A 13909-nucleotide genomic window follows, 5' to 3' on the forward strand; every position below is an offset into this window, starting at 1 on the left:
TTATATTTCAGCTGGTGTGACATGACAGTCTGAAGTACGAACCCGAAATTACTCCAGCGGCAGCAGTTCGCTACCGAAGCTGACATCTTCATTACGTCTTCAATTAGCAGGTGTCTCACCGGATCCGGTGCAACACGGCGCGGCGCGGAGCAGTTGCAACTCGCTTTAATGCGACGCCGCGAGCTACGGCCGCTGTTGACAGCCTAGGCGTTGGCGGCTCTGAGAGCAGAGAGGCAGTCATGCAGCGCCACAGCGCCAGCTCCTCTCTAAATGTAAATGTGCCGCCAAGGCCAGGAATTTCACAGACACGCTCTCACTGCTGAGAGAGACAGCTCGCTGACAAAATTTTTCCTACATATCATTATCACTAAACTTCAACACTCTTCTGAATGGATTACTGTGGTGTAGGATTTTCTCTGTACCTTGACGTGTCTCTGCGGTGCGGATGTCAGGGCTGTATGTACACAGCAATTAGTATCTTTGGTCTTCAGATGCAAACGAGGACCTAACTGCTCTCCTCTGAAAATATGCCACCCACTATGTTCCTATTCTACTGCAGTATCGCAGAATGCAGCGGCGTTTGTATTTCCTAGAAGATTTAACCTATGTGAGCCGAAATGTAACTCGAACTTCGGACATTTGCATTTAACTGGCAAGTGCTCTAAAAACTTAAGTTGTGGAGATGAATAAACCTTCAATCGCTAAATCAAAATTAGAACACTGAAAGAAAATTGTCTTTGCATAATTGCGGGAGGGTAGAGGACACAGCTTCGCAGCACGAAGTAAATAAAGCACTAAAGCACTCCGTCATCAGGCCACAAGTGGCCCATCGGGACCATCCGACCGTCGTGTCATCCTCACTCAGGATGCGGATAGGAGGTGCGTGTGGTCAGCACACCGCTCTCCCGGTCGTTACGATGGTTTTCTTTGACCGGAGCCGCTACTGTTCGGTCGAATAGCTCCTCAATTGGCATCACGAGGCTGAGTGCACCCCGAAAAATTGCAACAGCACATGGCGGCCCGGATGGTCACCCCTCCAAGTGCCGACCACGCCCGACAGCGCTTAACTTCGGTGATCTGACGGGAACCGGTGTATCCACTGCGGCAAGGCCGTTGCACGAAATAAATAATGAGATGAAATGGAATGCGTCAGAGGCACCGAAATACACGGAAACTGATTATGGAAGAAAAGAAAACGTCTACAAAATTTTAATATATTGGTGAAGTAATACAACCAAATGTCTTGGACAAAGAAGGTAACTTCGCAAGGACAACAGGAAATCTGTTTCCATAAATGCAAAATCCTGATACTACAACACTGACATTAGACGAGAATGCCTGTATGCTACAGAACGTATTTAGTCAAATATAGCAAAAGAAGTAGGTGAAATGCAAAAGAACGAAATGAAAACAATCGGGGAACTACAATGGAAAATGAAAATTATGAAGTAATAAAGAAGTTTATCTTACAAATAGAACGAATATTAGACAATGACGAAGAGAAGACGTGTGTTCTAAGGACATCTAAAAAGGCTACGTGGAAAAAGAATAACGAAATGAATTTTTAACTTTTTTGACAGAAACACAAATAACATCAATGACGTGCATTGAAGAAGTTGCTGCAGACCTTAGGGAGACAGAAATAACAGAAGAAGAATTAGCAAACATAGAAAAGTTCACAGCGAAAGTAAAACGTTTCAGTGGTTTCCAGGAGATAACAAAGAAACAGACAGGTGCAATATAGAAAGAAGAAATAAATAAAGGTGAAGAATGGAGACCTACTGGAAAGAAAGAAAGGAGGAAAGAACGAAGACATAAGTTATTTCATGTGGTTGTCAGTGGACCCAAACAATAAAAAATTAAATATGACCCCTCTTCCTTACATCTAAATTACTTACAGCGGTGTGATCTTTCGTCATTTTAAGGGTTAATCCAAAAACATATAAAAAGTTCGCTTTAGCGTGACAGCTTTGCCCGTAAGACTAGCTACTGTTACGTTACTTTCTTCTCAATGTAGTGTCTTAAATTGTTCGTTTTTTCTAGCCTTATTTGCCTGTCATTGAATTAGTATGTTCACATTAGAGTTCCTGAGGTATCCATGAACTATGTACGACCGGCACCCTTACTTTTTCTGCCAATTGGGTAGCTCAGTAGGCACACAAAAGGGAAAAATCTTAAGTTCGAGTTAATCATTAACAAAATTTGCACGTTCAGCAGCAGAGTGAAAATTATTTTCTTCTTCCATTACCGTTTATGCAGTAGGCCTGTTCAGTCTTATAAAACACAATGACGTGCATCTTTTCCTTGGTCTTCCTACCGATCTGGTACCTGACGGCTTCAAATTCAAGGCTTATTTTAAAAATCTTGAATCTGGCATTCTTTGTAGGTGTTCTAGCCAGCTTTGTTAATCACTCGTGATCGTATTTATAACACACGTTCCAAACTCTGCTCTTATGTCTTAATTTTTTAATCTATTTAATCTCGTACAGCCCCTAAGTCCTCTTAGAAATTTCATTTCTACCGCTTGGAATCTACTTTCTTGCTTTTTAGTAGTTGTTCAGGTTTAGCTTCCAACTAGGAATCCGAGGTGGCCATTACCATATTAAATTTGATTTTTACGTCTTTTCTCGCTTTTTTTTCTCAATGTTCTGTTCATTGTTCCACATTTCATTCGATGCTTCTACAGTTTGTTGTCAGTGTCGATTTCACTTTGGTACCTCATAATATTTCCAAGGTAATTGAAGTAACTTGTTCAGTGAGTTGGTTTCCTATTACGATCTAAGTTTTCAACGATTTTGTCCCTTAGAGAACTCTCTCTTTTGTATTGGGAATAGATATTTTCTTACTATGTTCCTTAGAAATCTGGATCAGTCTATAGATGGATCTTTGTAGCGAAGTCTCACTACCTTGTCAACTGCAAGGCGTATTTAAAAATGTTATGTGATAATCTCAAGCCCGGCTCAATTGGTTGTTTCCATGTTTCAATCAAATCGTCAATGTATATACGAAAATACGGGGATTATCGAACACCTTGATTTATCGGTATGTTTTCTAATGTAGCATGGATAGTTTTTATTCTTCCTTTTGTACCTTTACATAGGCTTATGTAATGTGCTGAGATGTGTATTGTGTTAAATCGCCATTACTACTAGGTGTCACCTCGGATTTTTAGCAAAATTTGCTGTTATGAAAAGAAACAAGGGTGTAATGGATTGTTTGGAAAGTGCTCTTACACCAACTTTTGTAAAATGTTGTACAGATTGTCACTTGAAAATATCTGAGCAGCAAAATACGATAAAAGTCAGCGAGTTCACTAAGCACGAACGACTGATGTGTAGCGGCTTGCTGCAAAGACATCTACGGCGCAGCTTGCGATCGCAAGACTCCAATGACAGCCGTAAAGAAAGACCAACTATCGTTAAAAGTGAACATTAGGATGCTATGTTTGCTCATCGCAAATGGTTCCTGGTTTTCTCCATGAGAAATTTACTTTGCTGTTGTCGGTTGGTAAGTGGACTAACATCAGTCCGAATCGGTATTAGACTTTGGAGTTTTTGAGAAAAACGCTACAGTCGGTCAGGAGAATGCCGAGAGATTGTTATTGGCTTGTTTGAAAGACAGTTACACAAATATGTGATAAATTTGATCTCACTTTCTGGGACGAAAAGCGTCAAGTGAATTTTGTCTGTGGTAGCAGTGGCTACAGTGTATTGTAGTTTCGGATTGGTTTCTCGTGGCTGGCCATTTTATGCCAAAACAGTAACTGAACGAAGTATAGATTGAGAGCCGCACGTTTGTAGGCGATCCGTATCTCAGATTGGAGGTTTTTCATTTTGCTGTGGGAGATAAGTGTCTTTACCACGCGAAGTCTCTATTTGAATATTAAGATGGAGAGAGCACGCACTAAGGAAATAGTGCCTCTGCATTGTTGTATTAATAGATTTGAAGGAGAAAGCAAGCGCTTAGGAAATGGTGAGTTTTCGGGGATTATTTTGAGACGTTAGCGTGAGCATCTATGTATTTTAGTTAAGGTTAACGAGAACCAATCTGTCAGTAAGAGATCTGCACGTGCGGTCTCGAATTTGGTAGCTTTTCCTATAAAAGCCTAAACGATAAAGTAGGAGCCATTGTTACTGATGAGAAGCTAATTCTCTCTCCTGTCGTTCGATTGCTACATTTTAGGTAATGTCAGTGGTAGTGTATCCGTGCAAAGTCAACGCCGGAAGTGGAATTAGTTTTGTGTCTATGTTAAAGTTCAAGAAGTTTAAAAGCGGCGGTGAGACCGATGTTCTTTTTTCCGCTGAGAGGTTTGTTTGATTGGCTAGTACTCGTAAAATCGAAGCTGACCTGTACCTGTACAAGAAAGGATATAGGTAAAAGAGACAGAACAACTTCTGTTTTAAGAATAAAAATAGCGTCCCGAGTTTTACTTGCTCCATATTTAATATTCAAAGCTATTTTAAAAGTAAAGCTCAGTTTTATAGTAAACGAACAAAAGACAAATATTGTACAGTAAAGGAGCGAAAGGAAGTCAGACTAGATAAAGGAAACTCTGTAATGTTACAAAAAGCAAATATATTAATTCTCAAATAAATAGGAATATTAGGCCTAGCTCAGATTTGTTATTTTACAAAGAGAGAAATTATTTCATATTACTTATGTTAAAAAAAAGGAGAGAAATTATCTCCAGGGTTTTATTTAAATGGAACTGTTGAGGGAATGAGAATTTTAAAACGAATTAATACACTGCTATTCAAGTAACGCAACGATATTTTTGTGCAGTGGATGAAACATTCAGAAGTTATCTCTAATATCCTCAAGTAAACAAGAAAATAAATTTTTCCACTGAAAGTGCGACATAAAATAAACATTAATTCAATGAGCAGACAAGCAAATTGCAGTTAACAGTTTCTTCGCAGTTTATTTGTGATTATGAATTGGAAAGACATTTGTACAGTATTGCGAAGTACGAAAGATCGTATACTTTTTATAAAAGAGTGGAACATCTCTGTTACACCGTTGCTCAGCGAGGTCGTTGTCGTGTAGTAGAGTTACGTACTGAAAGTTTTAATTTGAGGTAGTGAGTGGTGAGGTCGAGTATCTGATTTTCTATCCAACGTGCATCGAAGTCCACAACATTTTCCATTGAAGCTGAGATCGTCTTTCGTGGCGGTTATTCGTATGAACCTTGTAGAACTTTTAATAGTAAGATGGGTTATTAATATTATTATTATCGTATTCCGATAGCTGCATAGCTTCTCAAACCAGTATCTGTGGAAATTTTGTAGTGCACAACATCTTCGTAGTAGCATGCAGTGTGGGCTGTATTGAGAGAATTCAGTATCCAAGTAGAAGTGCCTGCATTGTGATCCGGACGGACGATACTTCCAATACAGAAGCTTACGCGCGCTGGTTATCTTAGGTATAGTCTTTAGTATGAAGTCGAATTGATTACTTCCTCAATAGAGCTAACAAAGCAGATTCTTATGTTACAGCTGAGCGAAACTAAGGTGTTGATTCCTAACGCGCGACGTTGCTCTCATCCTACGTGTCACTGTGCCTCTGTATTGTCTGATCGTTTTGTTGTTTCAACGAGGGTGGTCGTGTCTGCCGGGTGGCGTAGTACACCTTCTGTCACCTTCATTATATGCTGAGGATATCTTTCCCTAAGTAATATGTCCCATGCTATCTACATGGTCGAAGGCTTTCGTTGAGTCTAGAAATGCGATGTGTGTTTCCCTGTTTCTTTGTTTTACTGCAATTTTTTTAGAGTGTGAAAACATTATCAGTACGGGATCTTGATTTTTTAAAACTATTTTGGCGATAATTTATAGACTTCGGTTTATTATATCGGCGTAAACCTTATACGCTGTGTCCGCTAATGTTATTCCACAATAATTATTGCAATCATTTCATTTATCTTTTTTAAAGATTGCAATTAGATCTGCTACCGTCCACGGTGTTGAATTTATCGCTTTGCCAACACACTTTGTGTAAATGAAGATGGTATGAAAGTTATGCCCTGTATTTAAGTAACTCGGTATTTATGCCGTCGGTGCCTGTTGCTTTCCATTTTTTTGTTCCACTGAGGACCTCGTTTAGTTCTTGGATCATTATAAGATTGCCGTCTTATGGTTCATCCATTTCAGGGGGGTCTTCATCTACATCTATGTGATTACCCATATTCACAATAAAGTGCCTGGCAGAGGGTTCAATAAACCACATTCAAGCTATCTCTCTAACGTTCCACTTTCGAACGGCGCACGGGAAAAACGAGCACTTAAATTTTTCTGTACGAGACCTGATTTACTTATTTTATAGTGATGATCATGTCTCCCTATGGAGGTGGGTGCCAACAATGTTTTCGCAACCGGAGGGGAAAACTGGTGATTGAAATTGCATGGGAAGATCCCGTCGCAATGAAAAACACCTTTGTTTTAATGATTGCCAGTCCACTTCACGTATCATGTCTATGACACTCTCTCCCCTATTTCGCGATAATACAAAACGAGCTGCCCTTCTCTGAACTTTTCCCATGTCATCCGTCAGTCCCACCTAATGCGGATTCCACACCACACAGCAATACTCCAGAATATGGTGGACAAGCGTGGTGTAAGCAGCCCTTTCGTAGGCCTGTTGCATCTTCTAAGTATTCTGCCAATGAATCGCAGTCTTTGATTTGCTCTACCCACAACGTTATTTATGTGATCGTTCCCATTTAGGTTATTTGTAATTGTAATCCCTAAGTATGTAGTTGAATTTACAGCCTTAAGATTTGTGTGACTTATCAGGTAATCGAAATTTAGCGGATTTCTTTTAGTACTCATTTGAATATCTTCACACTTTTCTTTATTCAGGGTCAACCACCACTTTCCGCGCTTTACTTATATCTTATCTAAATCAAATTGCAATTCGTTTTGGTCATCTGATGATTTTACAAGACGGTAAATGACAGCGTCATCTGCCAACAATCTAAATGGGCTACTCAGATTGTCTCCTATGTTGTTAATATAGATTACAAACAATATAGACTTATTTGGGGAACGCTGGATATTATTTCTGTTTTACTCGATGACTTTCCGTCTATTACTACGAACTGTGACCTTTCTGACAGAAAAACACGAATCCAGTCGCACAACTGAGCGTTATTCCGTAGGCACACAGTCTGGTTAGAAGACGCTTGTGAGGAATGGTGTCGAAAGCCTTCTCGAAATCCAAAAATATGGAATCAATTTGACATCCCCTGTGGATAGCATTCATTACTTCGTGTGGTTCGAAACCCTACCGCAAAACGACGTTAGTGATATGGGCCTGTAATTCAGCGGATTACTCCTATTTCCATTTTCGAATATTGGTGTGACTTTAGCAATTTTCCAGTCTTTAGGTACGGATTTTTCTGTGAGCGAGCGGTTGTATATAATTGCTAAATATGGAGCTATTTTATCACCATACTCGACTGGTATACCTCTGAAGCTTGGTTTTCGTTACACCAGAACTGTTAGTCCTGAAAAAAATCCCCTCGGTTGTGGTCAAAGCAACTCTCCACTGTATCCTTTCATCCAGCAGCGCAATTCCCGCAAATTATGCAAGAGAACTGAGAGTTTTGGATGGGAGGGGAGAAAGTACGAGCGGAGGTAAATCTGTGATAGCCGGTTGGGAATTGCGCTTGGATAGTTGAATCGGTAAAGCGCTTGCCCACGAAAGGCAGGAATTTCGACTCACAGTTCGGTGCGTCTAGGAGTTGCAGTATCTTCATACCAGTTTACGCAATGCATAGTCAGTGTGAAAGATTTTGTTCATGAATCATATCACACTTTTATTACGCGTAAACCACTTCATTATTATGTTAACCACAAGACATCGTACAAGAACATATATCAGAGAACATCATTAAACAAGAACATATTAAAGCGGAGTACAAAATAGTGTATGGTTTCTTAAAGACAGTTTGTAATTGCTGAGTAAACCCAGAATGTACGTAAACCGTTTTGATAAAAAGGCTGCTTAGATATTTCAATTTGTAATTTTTCTAAGATTTGTTAACAAAGCTATATTTAATTTGATGATTTGAATTTATCTTGGATTAATAAAGTTAGATAATACTTGCTGTTTAAATCTCATTGTTTGTGAATCAGTTGTGAGTAATGTAACTTCAATTAACAGATGCTTTTGAAAAGGCAAACCTAACTTGAAATATAATTTTGCTAAGAACTTAGTGTTAGTAATTCATCACAATCAGTACTGCCTCCCTGTCAAGGTCATATATTTTTTAAAGAAGTTGGGTTTTCTTAAATGTTCTCGTTTATCAGCCAAAACAATTTCGTGTGCATTTCAAAATATTACAGCCAGCCCTGCACATCGCTGAGCCTGTAGCTAGCACATTTACATTTTTGTAAGACACCATAATATTTCGCGTTACTCCGTTGCTTCTTTAGAGGTAAGACAATTTAATTTATTTGCTATGAGCACAGGGACCAAAGTTACCAATTTGAACACGTCCAGATGATGCATTGGCTAAGGGGCTGAATGTATTTTACAGTGATTGAATTTCTTTATAGGTACTGGGAGTTGCATTGCCCAGTCAATTCGTGTAAAGTTTTGCAAACAATAACGCAAGTAAATTTGCCCTTCCAACACGCAACATGACAATTCGAGTTATATATCCGTTTCACAGTTCAGACATTCACTCAACGCAATCTTAAAGCATTAATTATTTTCAAAAGAACGTTACACTATTTAGTTCCACATCTGCGCAATTGTCAGATCAGATTTTTTCCCATCTCTGTGATTACTGTTACATGGCCTGTATGAATTATACATCACTGCATCACACACAGTGTCACACTGACTTTCCAATATAACAGACTTCTTCTGCAAAATATTCGTATCTTCATTATTTAACAATAAGATATTAACAAAGGAAATGAATTTCGCATATGAGTCCACGATCACTCTGAATATTTTGGAAATAAAAGAGAAGATACTGACACAGAACCTTATTTTAGGAGTCCCACGCCCTTTTAATAACTGACGACGGAAATACTCGAAACGTCGTAATAAATAAAGAAATGTTAATAAATGACTTACAAAATTTATGTTGAAGTGCTATTTTCTGGGAATCTTTTTCACACTGATCTTGGTTTTAATAATATAAAATTTGATGTAAACAATATTAATATTCGCCCATTTAAAGAACACATCCAGCACTGATTGAGCTACAGTGCCTAGACACAAATCTTGTCGGTCTGAAGACAGTGTACCTCATTTCTTAACGTCTGTTGGAGTTTCAGCCAGATACCTCTAAGCATAGTTTGTTCTGTTATATTACTGCCAGTTTACAGAAAGATTGCGCATTTTGCTCCGGATGAACTACCAACAGTAATCGTAGTTTTCAAGTGTGATGGCACAGTATTTTCTAAATGAGACCTTTACCTCAACACTACGGTGCTGAAGACATTACTGTAGTAGGTGTGCTAATTTTTGTAATAGATTAGAATGCTCTTCGCCGACAGACTTGCCGCTGTAGTAGCACTGGTTCCCGTCAGGTCATCGTAGGCTTGACTAGCGCTTTGGCTGGAGACCGTCCGGATCTGCCGAACGCTGTTGGCAAGCAGGGTGCACTAAGCCCTCGTGAAGGCAATAGATGAGTTACGCTACTGCGAAAACGGTCACGAAAACTGACAACCGGGCTGTGGTGCGCTGACCACATGCCGCAACATATCCGCAACCAGTGACACCTATGGGCTGAGAATGACAACAGCTGTCGGTCGGTGCCGTTGGTCCTCCAAGGCCTGTTCGGACGGAGAGCAGGACGCCCTTCGGTAGTGCCATCTGTCAGGACATTAGAGCGTTGTCGAAACCCAACTACTTCCTGCTTACATCTCGTTCGCATGCTTCAGGGACCATAAAATTGCTAATAAATGCAGAGAGAAATGCGTAAATATTTAGCACAGTCTGTAAAGCCATATTGTGGCACTTTTAGTTGTGAAATCGCGAAGAATAATTGTTCAGTTCAGACCTTGCTCCAAATTATTTTTGCCACTGTGGAGATTGTCGCCATACCTTCGATTTTCCGTGGTTGTTTTATTTATTGAGCTGTAAATACCTTATAAATCTTTCGATTCTCTGTTGCGCTGCTTACGATCTACGCTCCCTGGCTTAACGATTGCTGTGACACGCCTAACCACGGATACGTTCATCACGGTCAGATCGAACAACACTGCTAATAGTTTAATACTCTACGCGACGTCTCCAATGGCAGCTGAGTATCGTGCATTTCACACTGCGCATTTGGTATGAATGGACAAGTGCAGCGCCGAGCGGCCTCCAATCGACACGCGCTTTACGCCTGCCTATTGGTGGGTAATGACGCCGCAGCAAAGTTCATTATGCACGTAACAGGGTCTGGCCGGCGCTGGACTGCAGACGTGGTGGACGGCGGGTTAATCAATCATTGGCGCAATGGGAGCTACTATTTAACAGACGCATAGAGAATGAGGAGCATGATCGTGGTTCACCGTCGCTATTATGTAAATTTTGTGCATTGAGTATCAGAATGTGCAGTGCAGAGCTATGTATTACCAAAATCTGTTGACGTTCAGATATTCGTACGCGTTACGTTCTAATCGCCGTTCGTCTTGTTTCACTCTAAATGCACTTCAGATATGGTATTAATGATGAAATTATTTAAATGTTACGTAGATGCATAAATTCATAGCGCTATTGTTTCGCATGTTCGTATTCCGGTTACTACGGGTTTATTTAATTTCTATTTCAGTTGACTGTTGCCTTTTGAGCTTACTTATCGTCATTTTGTCACTTGCAGATAGTGAGTGGATCTGTGGACGCCAAGTGGAGAAAAAAGAACATTTCTTTTTGGGTCCAGTAAAGGTCTGACAACAGCGAAGGAAGCCAGAAGCATTTGCGTCGTATGTGGGTATAATGTATTGGAAAGTACTGGGCAAGAATACAATTTCCTCCTTTTCAGGAGGATCTTTTTGACATTGGTGACTCTCCACGTTCAGGAAGACCTATGGAGTTTCATAAAGATCATTTAAACGCATTAATCCACAACGATCCACGTCAGTACAGTCGACGACTTGCAGATGTGATGAACTGTGATCATTCCAGAATTTGCATACAGTGGAGAAGGTTTACGAATCGGGTGTATGGGCACATCATGCTCTAAGCCAAAATAACATAAATGAGCGTGAAGTTATCCTACTCCATGATAACACCCGCCCGCATTACGCTTGCACGGCAACAAGCACAATACAAAAGCTGGGTTTGGAAGTCACTACGCACCCACCACATTCATCTGTACTTGCTTCCTCAGATTTTCATCTTTTCCCCTCTCTATCGGACAGCCATCAAGGAATTTTCATTCCGGATGAAAATGCACCCCGAACTTGGCTCGACGAGTTCTTCGCCTCAAAACCACCTGATTTCTAGTGTCGCTGAGTCGAAAAGTTACGCTGGCGATGGGAGACTGTTGTAAATAGTGAAGGATAACATGTTATTGATGATTAAAGTCTCTGTTATGTGTGTCTGTTGTGTTTATTAAACATACGGAAAAACACTGTGAACTTATACACCAACCTAATACGACGCCTAGGATTCCAGTCACGTTGCGTGGCTAAACAGCATCCACTTAATTGTGTGATTGGATTCGTGATTTCATTTCATAAAGGTCAAAATTGACGGTAATTGACGGGACGTAGTGTAGTGAAAACAATGTTACACCTGCGACTCCCCTACGAAGTGTTGTAGGCGAGTTGCTGTTTCCAGTGGCCATAAACAGTCTGGAATGCTTGTAAAGTGTTGCAAGGCAGGTTGTGCTGGGAAGTAATTGCTACGAAAAAAAAATTCGATACGTTTCGCCGTTTCCGAGTTTAAGCACTAAGATAATTATGCACCTTCTTAACACTATAGACTAACCAATCTCTACAGTTCTTGGTAGACCACTTGATTATCTACTTGATTAAAAATGTTAACTGCCAGAATATCCCAAAATGATTCTGTAATATGTTTAAACACATTCTCATTCTTCTTGCAAAGGAGTGTGCCACTAGCAATGTAACTGATGTTATCCAACGTCACTATCAAGATTGTCGAGGTTCTCCAATAATAACCACACACCAAAGCGTTTGTTGGTTTGTCTCATCTACTTCACTAACAGCTGAGGCATGTTTAGCGTTTTGGAGTGAGACAAAATTTGCAGGACATCGTACATCATCTAATGGCGTATTCTACAAAGAACTCTGTTTTGCAGTGACTTCAGGGAACATATCCTGGAAAAAACTTTATACATCTGTATTTAAACATTTCTAACAGAAGTACTGCAGCCGCATTCCTAAGGTGTCCATTCTCACGAAGAGTTATCTGCACTCTTGCTATGTTGGCATATTAGAAAAAGTCGGGGCTGACAATGGCATGTCACCTGTAGGGATTTCTACTGATGAGACGATGCTGTACGCCGTTTCACCGCTAATCTAACGCTGGTAAATTTGGTCTCTGACGCTGCATCTAAACCCCATTCTATTTCCTCTCTACCTTTGGAGACAACAAATAGTTCAGCATTTGCTGTATTCATTATTTATGGACATAGGGCACTATCGCTACATGGCGTAAAGAAGAGAGGGTCCTAGTGACGTACACAGAAGCAGCTGCACACCTGTTGAAAGCGGGGAAATTGCTTGATGTAATTTATCCAAACTCAGTGTATGTTACACGTACCGCTATTGCATTGCAACGAGTTCCACAGACAGTTTGATATCAGTTTCCAGAAAAACGTACACTGATATCAGCTCTTTTTGAAATGTTCTTATGATGTGCAACGCTACAAGCAGCAGCTGCCTGGCGTACCTCTGACTCCGGAGCCAATGATAAGGAGAAGGGCAACATGAACTGAGCTGTAATGTTCTACAATAATCACTTTGAAACTCTGAAGGCAGTGACGGACAACATTTCGTTTGATCCTGCAGTATATGTGAGTGAATCCTTGTCAGCATTCAACAGTTCTCAAGAGTTCAGTTCAGTTTCAGACATCGGAAGTCACTTCAGTTAGCTTCCCGACAGTATCAACACACTGGAGACAAGTATGCCTCTCCAAGAGGTTGTGGAAGTAATGGAAGATGCTATTTGGAACGTCAAGGTTGTACTAGATGAAGTTGGTGGTGCAGTTCCCAGTAAAATGCGATCTGTGCTGAATAAGAGCCCTGTATACTCAAATCTTGTTATCTTGATGGTGAAACAGTAGAACCACGTGAGACTACTGTTCGTAGCATAATCGCCCTGTACAGATATACACCGTTGACTGCTTGTGAAGATGAGCGATCTTTCCCTATCTATAAAAACAAGTTGTCAGACGGAAGACTGTGCTTGGCATCAGAATACATAAAAAGTATGTTCAAATGGCTCTGAGCACTATGGGACTTAACTTCTGAGGTCATCAGTCCCCTAGAACTTAGAACTACTTAAACCTAACTAACCTAAGGACATCACACACATCCATGCCCGAGGCAGGATTCGAACCTGCGACCGTAGCGGTCGCGCGGATCCAGACTGTAGTGCCTAGAACCGCTCGGCCACTCCGCCCGGCAAAAGTATGTTATAATAAAGTGTGCATTCCATTTCAGTCTGAAATAAATGCTTCAATAAGACACACTTGAACTTCATTACCTTGTAGCGGAAGTGAAATGATTAAGAATTAATGAAGGTATTTGACTAGTCTGCCTGTGAACTTATATTTTCTAGCAAAAAAATACAGGTTCTTATTTTAGATGCATTTGCCTCATTTCATATTTTTAACTTATTTCGGCAATTTTGGTTACATATATATTTCATTTGTTTTAATTTGATATTACGTAAATCAGTAATTGCCAACTGTATTGCTTTTCAAGCTTGTAGA

At 40.2% G+C, this 13909-nt stretch overlaps 1 pseudogene; it reads right to left on the reverse strand.

Annotated features, from left to right (window-relative positions):
- Nucleotides 1–1000: 1000 nt before the first annotated feature.
- On the reverse strand, nucleotides 1001–1118 carry LOC124607825 (annotated as a pseudogene).
- Between the last annotated feature and the right edge of the window lie 12791 nt (nucleotides 1119–13909).

This window comes from Schistocerca americana, chromosome 3, assembly GCF_021461395.2.
Source record: "Schistocerca americana isolate TAMUIC-IGC-003095 chromosome 3, iqSchAmer2.1, whole genome shotgun sequence".
Classification (NCBI taxonomy): domain Eukaryota; kingdom Metazoa; phylum Arthropoda; class Insecta; order Orthoptera; family Acrididae; genus Schistocerca; species Schistocerca americana.